Raw genomic sequence first — 12264 nt, 5'->3', positions numbered from 1 at the left:
TAAACATGGCAACTATTCTTTCCAAGAGGACCCTAATCTTATGTGAAAACACCTACTGTGGGGGAACCAGAAACCTAGCTATGTGGCCAAAAGTAAAAACCAAAGGAAAAAATAGCAATTCAGTGGTTAATTGGTGAAAGCAGGGAATTTGTGCCCTTTACTGTGCTGCTGCTTTGGTCTTTTTCCTTTTGCTCTTTTTGTCCCTCTTCTCAGTCCGTCCATGTTAGCTCTCAGTAGGTTTGAATAAGCCATCTGAAACTTACTCACTTCCTTGGAGTTCACCACAGTGCTCATCTTCTTTTTCCCATCGATAGCTCTTAACAGACACTTGTTGTCTGAGGGCTCAAAGCCCTCCACAGAACCTTTCTTTGGAATGGGTTTGGTTCGACCATCATACTTCTTCAAGGTGATATAGACGCTGCCCAACGTCCGGCACTTCTGGAAGAGTCTGGTCAGCTCCGTCAGGAATTGCTTGCTCTCCAACGACATCACTGCGGCGACGCTGGCTCGACTCCCCACAATATTTTAAATAAATTAATCATATATTATATACTCAAATAGGTTCTATGTAAGTATATGTAGACATTCTAAAGTTCTAAAGGATGAGATAGAATTACATAGTCACATACAGAAACATAAAAAGGATGAGATTGGCTAGATGCAGTGGCTCATGCCTGTAATCCCAGCACTTTGGGAAGCTGAGGTGGGAGGATCGATGAGCTCAGGAGTTTGAGACCAGTGTGGGCAACAACAACAAAATAATAAAAGTAAAATAAAAAGAATGAGATAAGGATAGGAAAAACAATTTTTAAAGATATCGCATTTACTTATTTGCAACATAAAAGATCTAGTTGCTCTCATTAAAATATTAATAGGTAACAAAATTTTCCACAATATAATAAAACATTAACAGTAATATATTAAGAGCAATATGATTTAATGTGTTTTGTTATTAAAAAACTTTCCTCAACACTTTATATAGATTGATCTGAGTCTAAGCACAAATATTTGATTTTTATGACTGACTTAGATGAAAAAGTTTCTCTAGGTCAGACTGTTTCAGGTGTGTTTTCTAATTTTGAATCAAAAGTGCATCTTCAAGCCCATCACAGTGGCTCACACCATAATCTCAGCACTTGGGGAGGCTGAGGCAGGAGGATGGCTTGAGGCCAGGAGTTTGAGACCAGCCTGGGCAACATAGTGAGACCCCACTGTACTCCAGTGCCGGTGACGGAGTGTGACCCCATCTCCATTAAAGAGAGAGAGAGAGGGAAAGAAAGTGCATATTCAACAGGCTTTTTCTGTGGGCCACCTTGGTGGTTGGGTTGAGTACATGTCCCTTCAGTGTTTCTGCAGTTGCTTTTGTCAGACGCCCCAGGGATGTCACTGGCTTGAGACCAGTTTTCATGTTCTTTTTTTGGGGATAAAGGAGGTTTCCCAACCATGTGGGTAATATAAATTTTACCCCCATACCTGGCCGAGCACAGACCTATAGTTATGTTTTTGTTGTTGTTGTTGTTGTTGTTGTTTTGAGACGGAGTCTCGCGCTGTCACCCAGGCTGGAGTGCAGTGGCGCGATCTCGGCTCACTGCAAGCTCCGCCTCCTGGGTTCAGGCCATTCTCTCGCCTCAGCCTCCCAAGTAGATGGGACTACAGGCGCCCGCCACCACGCCCGGCTAATATTTTTGTATTTTTAGTAGAGACAGGGTTTCACCGTGTTCATCAGGATGGTCTCAATCTCCTGACCTCGTGATCCGCCTGCCTCGGCCTCCCAAAGTGCTGGGATTATAGGCGTGAGCCACCATGCCCAGCCTCTTTTTTTGTTTGTTTGTTTGTTTGAGACAGGGTCTCGCTCTGTTGCCTAGGTTGGAGTGCAGTGGCAACACAGCTCAATACAGCCTCAATCTCCTGGGCTCAAGCAATCCTCTTGCCTCAGCCTCTCGAGTAGCTGGGACCACACCTGGCTAATTTTTTTTTATTTGTTATCTTTTTGTAGAGACAAAGTCTTGCTATGTTGCCCAGGCTGGCCTTAAATTCCTGGGCTCAAGCAATCCTTCCACCTTTGCCTCCCGAAGTGCTGGGATTACAAGGCGTGAGCCTGGTCACACTTTCTTTTTTGGGACTTGTCACACTTGTGATTTTACGTGATCTGTGATTTAGAGGATTAATTTTGATCTGAGGTAAAGCTAATTTCTGAAATCAGATATTATGTAAATTGATAGGTGTAAGGTTTGAGTGCTGACTACTGAGGTTTTCTGACTCTCAGTCTATGTAGCCAGGGAAGGGCAAGACCTATAAAAGGAATTTCTCAGATACCAGGCAAGGGGACAAACAGTGAGGGAAAGATGTCGCTATGAAGGGAGCAGTCTTGACCTGGAACTGAAGGGTGGTTCCAGGGCCCAAACCCACTGAGACAGGAGGATCCTGGGATAGGCGGAGAGAGCTTGACTTTCACAACCAGACAGGTTGGTGGTCCAAATGCCTCTCTGCCGGCTACTACCCGCATCATGTCCAGCATGTCCCACAACCTCTTGACTGAGTCCTCATCTGCTTGAGGATAGTGTCGTGCACTTTGCAGCATGTTGGGACAGTTAAGGGTAACAATAGAAATGAAATGTCTGGCCTTGTCTTGTTTGGGTACTCAATAAATATTCATTCCTCCTCTCTCTTCCTTGGTATTTGAGGCTGCAAGTCCCAAGAAATGGGGTTGAGGGAACAGCTAGTTAACCTGGGAACTAAACCAAAGGAGTGTGAAAGAGACAGAACGACTCACTAAATTGAACAAGCTGTGCATAGGCGATATGTCTGCTCTGTATGTATTATTCATACTCGGTTCTTCATCACGCAGAATCATGATTTCACAAGGCGACGGGACGTTTCCTCTCACAGTAGGCTCCTGGGCCCCTGGCATTTTTTTTCTTTCTTTTTTTGAGATGGAGTCTCACTCTGTCACCGAGGCTGCAGTGCAGTGGCAAGATCTTGGCTCACTGCAACCTCCACCTCCCAGGTTCAAGCAATTCTCCTGTCTCAGCCTCCCAAGTAGCTGGGATCACAGGCACGCGCTTAGGATTTCAAGCCAGCAGGGCTGGAAAATGATTCCGACCTTCGGCTTTACCTTCTCACTCTACAGCTATCAGAACCGTGGGGTGCAGAGGCGAAATGACTTTCCCTGTGTGGCAGAGCTGGGAGAGAACCCAGGTCTCCTGAACCCCAGTCTACTGTTGACGAGCCCCTGCAGAGTGGACGCCTCAAAGGTGCTCATTTCCTGTGCCGATCTGACTGTGTACTCACAGTACCTTCCATGCTCAGCCTGCAGGCATGGCTCAGCCGCCCTTCCTGCCTGTCTTCTTCTGTTCTCATAGACCGTTCCCTGCCCTTTCACTCTATGAACCCATCCCAACTGCTTTCTCTTCTTTTTTAAAATTGAAATTTAATTATAAAAGCAATATTCATATCACCTCCTTATAAAAAATTAAACCAGCAAAATCCATCATTTTCATCAGTAGGTAAATGCACTAAGAGTGCTTGTACCTGTGCCCCAGGAGACATATGCAAAAATATTCAAGCACTACTGTTTGTAATTCCAAAAGAAAAAGCAAGCAAGCAAGCAAGCTGGTGTGGTGTCTCACACCTGTAATCCCAGCACTTTGAGAGGTGGAGGCGGGCAGATGGCTTGAGCCCAGGAGTTTGAGACCAGCTTGGGCTACATGGCAAAACCCCATCTCTACTAAAAATACAAAAATTAGCTGGGTGTGGTGGCACATGCCTGTAGTCCCAGCTACTCTGGAGGCTGAGGCATAAGAATAGCTTGAACCTGAGAGGTGGAGGTTGCAGTGAGCCGAGATCGCGCCACTGCAAAAGAAAGGAAGAAAAGAAAGAAGAAAAGGAAGGGAGGAAGGGAGGAAGGAAGGAAGGAAGGAAGGAAAAAGAAAGAGAAAGAAAGGAAGAAAGAAAGAAAGAAAGGCGGAAAAGAAGGGAGGGAAGGAGGGAGGAAGGAAGGAAGGAGGGAACGGTAGTTGGATAATACATTGTTGTATATTCACCCAATGGAATACTTCAGAGGAATGAATATGAACCACCTGCATGTAGCCATGTAGATTAATTTGCATGAATGTCAAAAATATAATATTGTACATCGTGAATGTACTTAATGCCCCCTGAATTATACATTTAAAAATAGTTTAAATGGTAAATTTTATGTATATTTTACCACAATATAGATAAATAAATAGATAGAAAAACATGTTAAGTGATAGTGCACAAACACACAGAAGCAAGGCATAGAAAAGTACATATGATTCCATTTATAAAGTTCAAAAACAGGCAAAATGAAGCAGTTTGCTGTTCAGGGTGCACACAGATGGTAGAACTAGAAAGGAAAGTGAGGAAGTGATAGACACAAGCCAGAGCTGCTTCCCCCGGTGAGGAGGGAAGGTGTGATCAGGGCGCTTCGAAGGTTCTGCTAATCTTCTGATCTGAACGTGGGTTTTCAATGTGTTATTTTTATGTACTATTTTACATATCTTAGTTCACAATAAAAAGTACAAATTATATTTTAAAAATTGGAGGTGAAAATGAAAAAAAAGGAAAATTATAGAGAAGACTCAGGTTCCCTTTGATCAATCTCCTCCCCCAATCCCTGGTCCTCTCCCTACCTCCTTAGTGTAGGCACTGTTTTCAGATTATTGAGTATTCTTCCAGAACTTTCCTAGACAAAAAAGTTATGTGTGTTGTTGTGGGTGTTTTTTCTTTTTTGTTTTTGTTTTTGTTTTTTTGACAGAGTCTCCCTCTGTTGCCAAGGCTGGAGTGCAGTGGCACATTCTCAGCTCACTGCAGTCTCCACCTCCTGGGTTCAAGTGATTCTCCTGCCTCAGCCACCCAAGCAGCTGGGACCACAGGTGTGCACACCCGGCTAATTTTTGTATTTTTAGTAGAGATGGGGTTTCACCATGTTGGCCAGGCTGGTCTTGAACTCCTGACCTCAATTGATCCAACTGTCTCAGCCTCCCACAGTGCTGAGATTACAGGCATGAGCCACTGTGCTAGGCATATGTGTATGTTTTTAAAAATTGTTTTCTTTCCTTCTTATTTTTTGAGGTGGAGTCTCGCTCTTGTTGTCCAGGCTGGAGTGCAATGGCATGATCTCGGCTCACTGCAACCTCCACCTCCTGGGTTCAAGCAATTCTCCCGTCTCAGCCTCCCGAGTAGCTGAGATTATAGGCGCCCCCCACCACATCCGGCTAATTTTTATATTTTAGTAGACATAGGGTTTCACTATGTTGGTCAGGCTGGTCTTGAACTCCTGACCTCAGGTGATCCACCCATCTCGGCCTCCTAAAGTGCTGGGATTATAGGCGTGAGCCACTATGCCTGGCCTGTTTGTTTGTTTGTTTTTGTTTTTGTTTTGAGACAGAGTCTCACTCTGTCAACAGGTTGAGTGCAATAGCATGATCTTGCCTCACCGCAACCTCCACCTCCCAGGTTCAAGCGATTCTCCTGCATCAACCTCCCGAGTAGCTGGAATTACAGGTGCATGCCACCATGCCCAGCTAATTTTTGTATTTTTAGTAGAGATGGGGTTTTGCTGTGTTGGCCAGGATGGTCTCGATCTCCTGACCTCGTGATCCACCTGCCTCGGCCTCCCAAAGTGCTGGGATTACAGGCGTGAGCCACCATGCCCGGCCAGCCTGTTTTAAAAAATTATTTTATTTTCTACTTAAAATGTTATTAAGCAATAATCAAATATTTCTCACTCTGATTTCTTGGCCTCACTCCTCCTGAGGATTCTCTGCTTGAATTTTTCAGAGCAAGGGCGACCCCTGTCTTAGGAGAGGTAGGAGAGTGCTTCATGGACAGCATCTGGTTGTTCCTTCTCCCTGGCAAGGGGCCTGCCTCTCTTTTGCATACCTGAGATGACCGACAGCAGTAACATCTGACTTTGTCTTTTCCTTTCTTATTTGGGGCATCACAGGCTACCTATATTTGCCGAAGGAAATCTTACACACAGCTGCGATAATTCTAGCACAGAGCAAGAAATAGAGCCTAAGGAATAAACCACCCATTTTCTCTCCACGCGGTAAAAAATTATCTCTGGGAAATGAAATAGCCCAAGTCTGGCAGTTCCATGTTCTTCTTCTTTTTGTGTTTTAGAGACAGCCTTGCTTACTCACCCAGGCTGGAGTGCAGTGGCACAATCATCGCTCACTGTAGCCTCGAATTCCTGGGCTCAAGAGATCCTCCTACCTCAGCCTGCAGAGTATGTAGGACTAGAGGTGCACACTACCACGCCTGACTGATTTTTAATTTTATGTAGAGACTGGGTCTCTTTATGTTTCTCAGGCTGGTCTCAAATTCCTGGCCTCAAGAAATCCTTCCACCCCAGCCTCTCAAAGTGCTGAGATTACAGGCATGAACCACTGCCCCTGGTCCATGTTCTTCTTATATTGCTTTTTTAAAGTACTTCTTTTTGCAGATAGAGAAAGGCTTGTTAACTGGCCTCATGACTCAGCCTGCCAGGCACAATTGTCCATCGGCCCCAGCACAGTTGTATTTTTGTGTTTGTTTTGTTCTTTCCATAAATGATATACAGTATGTATCCTACGATTTGCTTTTCGTGCTTTTAATCCAGTTATATGTCTTGGAGATCATTTCATTTTATACTTCTAGAACTACTCGTTTTGTTAAATAGAGAATGGATGTGCAGAGGCTTTTTAGCCATTCTCCTGGTTCCTGAATACTTAGGTTGTTCCCAACAATGCACTATCGTAAGTGGTGTTGCATAAACATCTCATACTTCGCTGTGCATGTGGGAGTGTCTCTCTAGAATAAGTGCGGGGCATCGGAATCGCTGAGTCATAGGGTGTGCACATTTTTCACTTTAACAGATGCTGGCGAGTTGCCCTCCAGAGTGGCCCTACCAATTCACACTCCCACCAGCAGTGGAATGATAGCACATATTTCCTCACGTCCTGCCAGGCTTTCGTATTAGCAAACTGTTTTTGAGCATCTCATTGGAGGAAAATGCTGTCTCATTGTTTCAGTGTGCACTCTTCCCATTCCCGGGGAGGCTGAGCATCTCATTGGAGGTAAATGCTGTCTCATTGTTTCAGTGTGCACTCTTCCCATTCCCGGGGAGGCTGAGCATCTTTCCATGATCACGCTGTTTGTGTTTCCTCTTTTGTGACCAAGGTCTTTTTACCCTTATGTCACCACCAGTGTTCTGAAGTCCACCCTTGGCTCTCCCCCACAGCAATCTTGTCCTCCAGACCCAACCTGCATTGCCTCTGCCAATCACAGGGATGCCAAACATGGTATACACTTGCCATCTGCCCTGGGGGCTGAGAAAAGCCTCGTGGTGACAGGGGAGATCTCTGCTGTCCCTCCCTTACTAATGTCAGGGGACTTCAGACCTCCACAGAGGGTGTGTCCTTTACCTCACTTGTCACATGGCAGCTGGGACTTGCGTGACCCCTAAACTCCTTCTGCTTCAGCATTTGATGACCCCCCAAACTGCACTGACCTCCAGCCCAAACTGAAGGGATCCCTGGTGCCTGTTGACTTTTACTGAGATGAAATGAATCATTTTAATAATTTAAAAATGTACAATTCAGTGGCTAGACTTTTACTGAGATAAAATGAATCATTTTAATCATTTAAAAATGTGCAATTCAGTGCTTTTACTGTATTCACAAAGATGTGCAAATATCACAGATACATTTCTATTTTTGAAAAGTTATAACTACCCTAGTTGGTGTGAAGTGGTATCTTATTGTGGTTTTGATTTGTATTTCACTAAGACTAATGATGTTGAGAATCTTCTTATGTGCTCATCGCCATTTGTATATTTTCTTTGGAGAAATGTCTATTCAAGTCCTTTGCCCGTGTTTAAATTAAATTATTTGTGTCTTTTGTTGCTGAGTTGCAAGAGTTTTTTTTTTTCTTTTTGATATTATGAATTCTAGACCTTACTAGATATGTGATTTGAAAATATTTTCTCTGCCCCGGGGCGGGGGCTCACGCCTATAATTCCAGCACTTTGGGAGGCCGAGGCGGGCGGATCACGAGGTCAGGAGATCGAGACCATCCTGGCTAACACAGTGAAACCCCGTCTCTACTAAAAATACAAAAAAAAAAAAAAAAAAAAAAAAAAAAAATTAGCCAGGCGTTGTGGCGGGCGCCTGTAGTCCCGGCTACTCGGGAGGCTTAGGCAGGAGCATGGTGTGGAACCCGGGAGGCAGAGTTTGCAGTGAGCCGAGATCGCACAACTGAACTCCAGCCTGGGCGATAGAGCCAGACTCCGTCTCAAAAAAAAAAAAAATTTATCCCATTCTCTGGGTTGTCTTTTTACCTTCTTAATAGTGCCCTTTGATGCATAAAAGTTTCACATTTTGGGCCAGGCATGGTGGCTCATGCCTGTAATCCCAGCACTTTGGGAGGCCAAGGCGGGCGGATCACGAAGTCAGGAGATCGAGACCAGCCTGGCCAATATGCTGAAACCCCGTCTCTTAAAAATACAAAAAATTAGCCGGGCGTGGTGGTGGGCACCTGTAGTCCCAGCTACTTGGGAGGCTGAGGCAGGAGAATGGCGTGAACCAGGGAGGCGGAGCTTGCAGTGAGCCAAGATCGCGCCACTGCACTCCAGCCTGGGCGACAGAGCAAGACTCCGTCTCAAAAAAAAAAAAAAAAAGTTTCACATTTTGATGAAGTCCAGTTTATCTACTGTTTCTTTTGTTGCCTGTGCTTTTGGCGTCATATTTGAGAAACTGCTGCCGAATCCAAACTCATACAGATTTTCACTTATATTTCCAAGAGTTTTATAGTTTTAACTCTTAAATTTAGTTCTTTGATTTATTTTGAGTTAAATTTTTTATCTGTTTTAGGTAGGGGTCCAACTTCATTCTTTTACTTGTGGATATGCAGTTGTCCTAGCACTGCTTCTTGAAAAGACTATTCTTTTCACACAGAATGGTCTTGGCACCCTTGTTGAAATTAATTGACGATAGATGTATGGGTTGATTTCTGGACTCTAAATTGTATTCCATTGATCTGTATGTCTGTCTTTAGGTCAATACCATGGTTTTGATTACTGTAGCTTTATAGTAAGTTTCGAAATTGGGACTTCAACTTCGTTCTTCTTTTTCAAAATTATTTTGGCTACTCTGTGTCCCTTGCATTTGCATGTGAATTTTAAGATCAGCTTGTCCATTTATGCAAAAAAGAAGGGTTAGAATTTCGATGGGGATTGCATAGAGTCTGTAGATGAAATTGGGAAATATTGTTACCTTCAGTCCATGAACACAGATGTCTTTCCATTTATTTAGGATTTCTTTAATGTCTTTCAACAATGTTTTCTAGTTTTCAATGTATGAGTCTTGCACTTTCTTTGTTAAATGTATACCAAGTTTTTTTTTTTTTTTTTTTCTCGAGATAGAGTCTCACTCTGTTGTCCAGGCTGGAGTGCAGCGCCCCAATCTCAGCTCACTGCAGCCTCTGCTTCCCAGGTTCAAGCGATTCTGCAGCCTCAGCCTCCCAAGTAGCTGGGATTATAGGTGCCTGCCACCACGCCTGGCTAATTTTTTGTATTTTTAGTAGAAACAGGGTTTTATCATGTCGGCCAGTCTGGTCTCAAACTCCTGACCTCAGGTGATCCGCCTGCCTTGGCCTCCCAAAATGTTGGAATTACAGATGTGAGCCACCGCACCTGGCCATTGTATGCCTAAGTATTTATTCTTTTTGATGCTGTTGTAAATTGAGTTGTTTTTCCTAATTTCTTTTTTTTTTTTTTTTTTTTTTGAGATGGAGTTTCGCTCTTGTTGCCCAGGCCGGACTACAATGGCGCAGTCTCAGCTCATTGCAATCTCCACCTCCTGGGTTCAAGTGATTCTCCTGCCTCAGCCTCCTGAATAGCTGGGATTACAGGCATGCGCCACACATGCCCGGCTAATTTTGTGTTTTTAGTAGAGACAGGGTTTTACCATCATGGTTAGGCTGGTCTCAAACTCCTGACCTCAGGTGATCCCGCCTGCCTCGGCCTCCCAAAGTGCTAGGATTACAAGCATGAGCCACTGTGCCCGGCCCCTAATTTCAATTTCATTTTCTTTCTTTCTTTTTTTTTTTCTTTTCTTTTTTTTTTTTTTTAGACAGTGTCTCGCTCTGTCACCCAGACTGGAGTGCAGTGGTGCAACCTCGGCTCACTGCAGCCTGCACTTCCCGGATTCAAGTGATCCTCCCACTTCAGCCTCCCGAGTAGCTGGGACTACAGGTGTGTGCCACCATGCCTGTCTACTTTTTGTATTTTTTTGAAGACATGTGGTTTTGCCATATTGCCCAGGCTGGTCTGGAACTCCTGGGCTCAAGTGATCCACCCGCCTTGGACTCTCAAAATGATTACAGGTGTGAGCCACTGCACCCAGCCCCGAATTTCATTTTCAAGTTGCTCATTGCCCATGTAGCAGTTGACATTTGAAGAAGGCAGTTGTTTTCTCCAGAGTTGGAAGGTGGCACCTTGAGGTGTAGGCGTGTTGCTATGACACCCTGTGGGCCGTTGCTGGGGCTCTCTTGTGACTTTTCTGAAGTCACGGATGGAGAGTTTGACTCTGTGACACAAAGGGAAACATATCTGACTAATCTTTCCCACACTCCCTTTGCCTCTGATGGCTCCCTCGGCTAGGAGAGGAGAGGAAGAGAGTGGGTTGGTGGGGCCTCACCCTTTATTACAGGTGCTTCCTCTGACCCTTCTCTTCTGCAGGGTTTTTGGGGCAGCTACTGAAGGGACAGGCACTCCCAAAGGGCAAGGGCTGTGGCAGCCTTCTCTTTTACCCATAAGTTGGCCAGAATTGATGCTGTCTACTTGTTTTGTTTGTTTGTTTTGTTTTGTTTTTTGGGAGATGGAGCCTCCCTCTGTCACCCAGGCTGGAGTTCTGTCACCCAGGCTGGAGTGCAGTGGCGCGATCTTGGCTCACTGCAACTTCTGCCTCAGCCTTGGGTTCGGGTTCAGGCAACCATCATCCCTGCTTAATTGTTTTGTATTTTTAGTAGAGATGGGGTTTCGCCGTGTTGGCCAGGCTGGTCTTGAACTCCTGGTCTTAAGTTATCTGCCCACCTCGGCCTTTCATTGTGCCAGGATTATAGGTGTGAGCCACCGCACCCGGCCTGATGCTCCCTACTTTGATGTACATAGAGGAATGTTGCAGGCCACAGGCATAGGCAGGGTCCTGGTGGCTGGTGATGTCAGAGAAGCCTGGGGAGGAAGTCCAAGGATCAATCAGCTGGTGAAAATCTGAAGGAGTGGAGGATGATTCGAGTAAATCTGTGCTGCTTGGCCTGCGTCCAAGGCCGTCTCTCTGCTCAGTCACTTGCTGGCTGCTCAGTTGCTCAGGCTCTGTGGGTTTGTTTCCACTGTCACATGGGGATGCAGATGCTGGCCTCGGAGGGCGGGTGTGAGCAGCCATGTTTGGTAACTCGGGTGAATGCCCTGCTAGGACTTGATGCAGAAGAGGTGCCAGTCAGTGTTCACTGGAGTATGACTTGATCACCAGCAACTTCCTTCTTGACTGGGATAGGGCAACATGAGAGCTGAGAGTTCCTTAAGTGGGGCCGTGCTCAGAATGGAAGGGAAAGAGTGAAGAAATCTACTAGGAAGAGTTGTATGGGAGGCGTATGTGACAAATCTCACCTGTATGAGAGCTCAGCTAGTCAGTGGGAGCTTTAGGTTGAACGGTGTGGGTGCTTCTAGGGCTGAGGAGACCCCATCATATTTTCACGCCAAAGGAATGGGGTGGGCCGGATGGGGAGAGCTGCAAGAAGCAGGATGTTGCAAGTTTGTGTGGTTTGTTTGTTTGTTTTGTTTTGTGAGACAGGGTCTGGCTCTGTTGCCCAGGCTAGAGTGTAGTGGTGTGATCACGGCTCACTGTAGCCTCGAACTCCTCGCCTCAAGCAGTCCTCCCACCTCAGCCTCCCAAGTAGCTGGAACTACAGGCGCACGCCATGATGCCCAGCTAGTTTTTGCATTTTTAGTAGGGACAGGGTTTCACCAGGTTGTCCAGGCTGGTCTTGAACTCCTGGGCTCAAAGCGATCTGCCCGCCTCAGTCTTCCAAAGTGCTGGGATTACAGGCATGAGCCACCATGCCCGGCAATTATACATTTTAAATATTAATATAATAATGAGGCTAATCTATAATACTTCTATGTCAAATTGTTTAAAATTTTTTTTATTTTTTTTCTGTAGTTTCATGCATTTCCTATTTAAGTATTAATATATGTCA

The 12264-nt window shown here is 45.2% G+C and overlaps 1 pseudogene; it reads right to left on the bottom strand.

Moving 5' to 3' along the window:
* Nucleotides 1–157: 157 nt before the first annotated feature.
* On the bottom strand, nt 158–510 carry LOC117975284 (signal recognition particle 14 kDa protein-like; annotated as a pseudogene).
* Nucleotides 511–12264: the final 11754 nt, after the last annotated feature.

The sequence above is a fragment of the Pan paniscus genome, chromosome 10 (assembly GCF_029289425.2).
Source record: "Pan paniscus chromosome 10, NHGRI_mPanPan1-v2.0_pri, whole genome shotgun sequence".
Lineage (NCBI taxonomy): Eukaryota > Metazoa > Chordata > Mammalia > Primates > Hominidae > Pan > Pan paniscus.
Note: the sequence above shows the minus strand (reverse complement) of the source record. Positions and strands in the feature narration are given on the sequence as shown.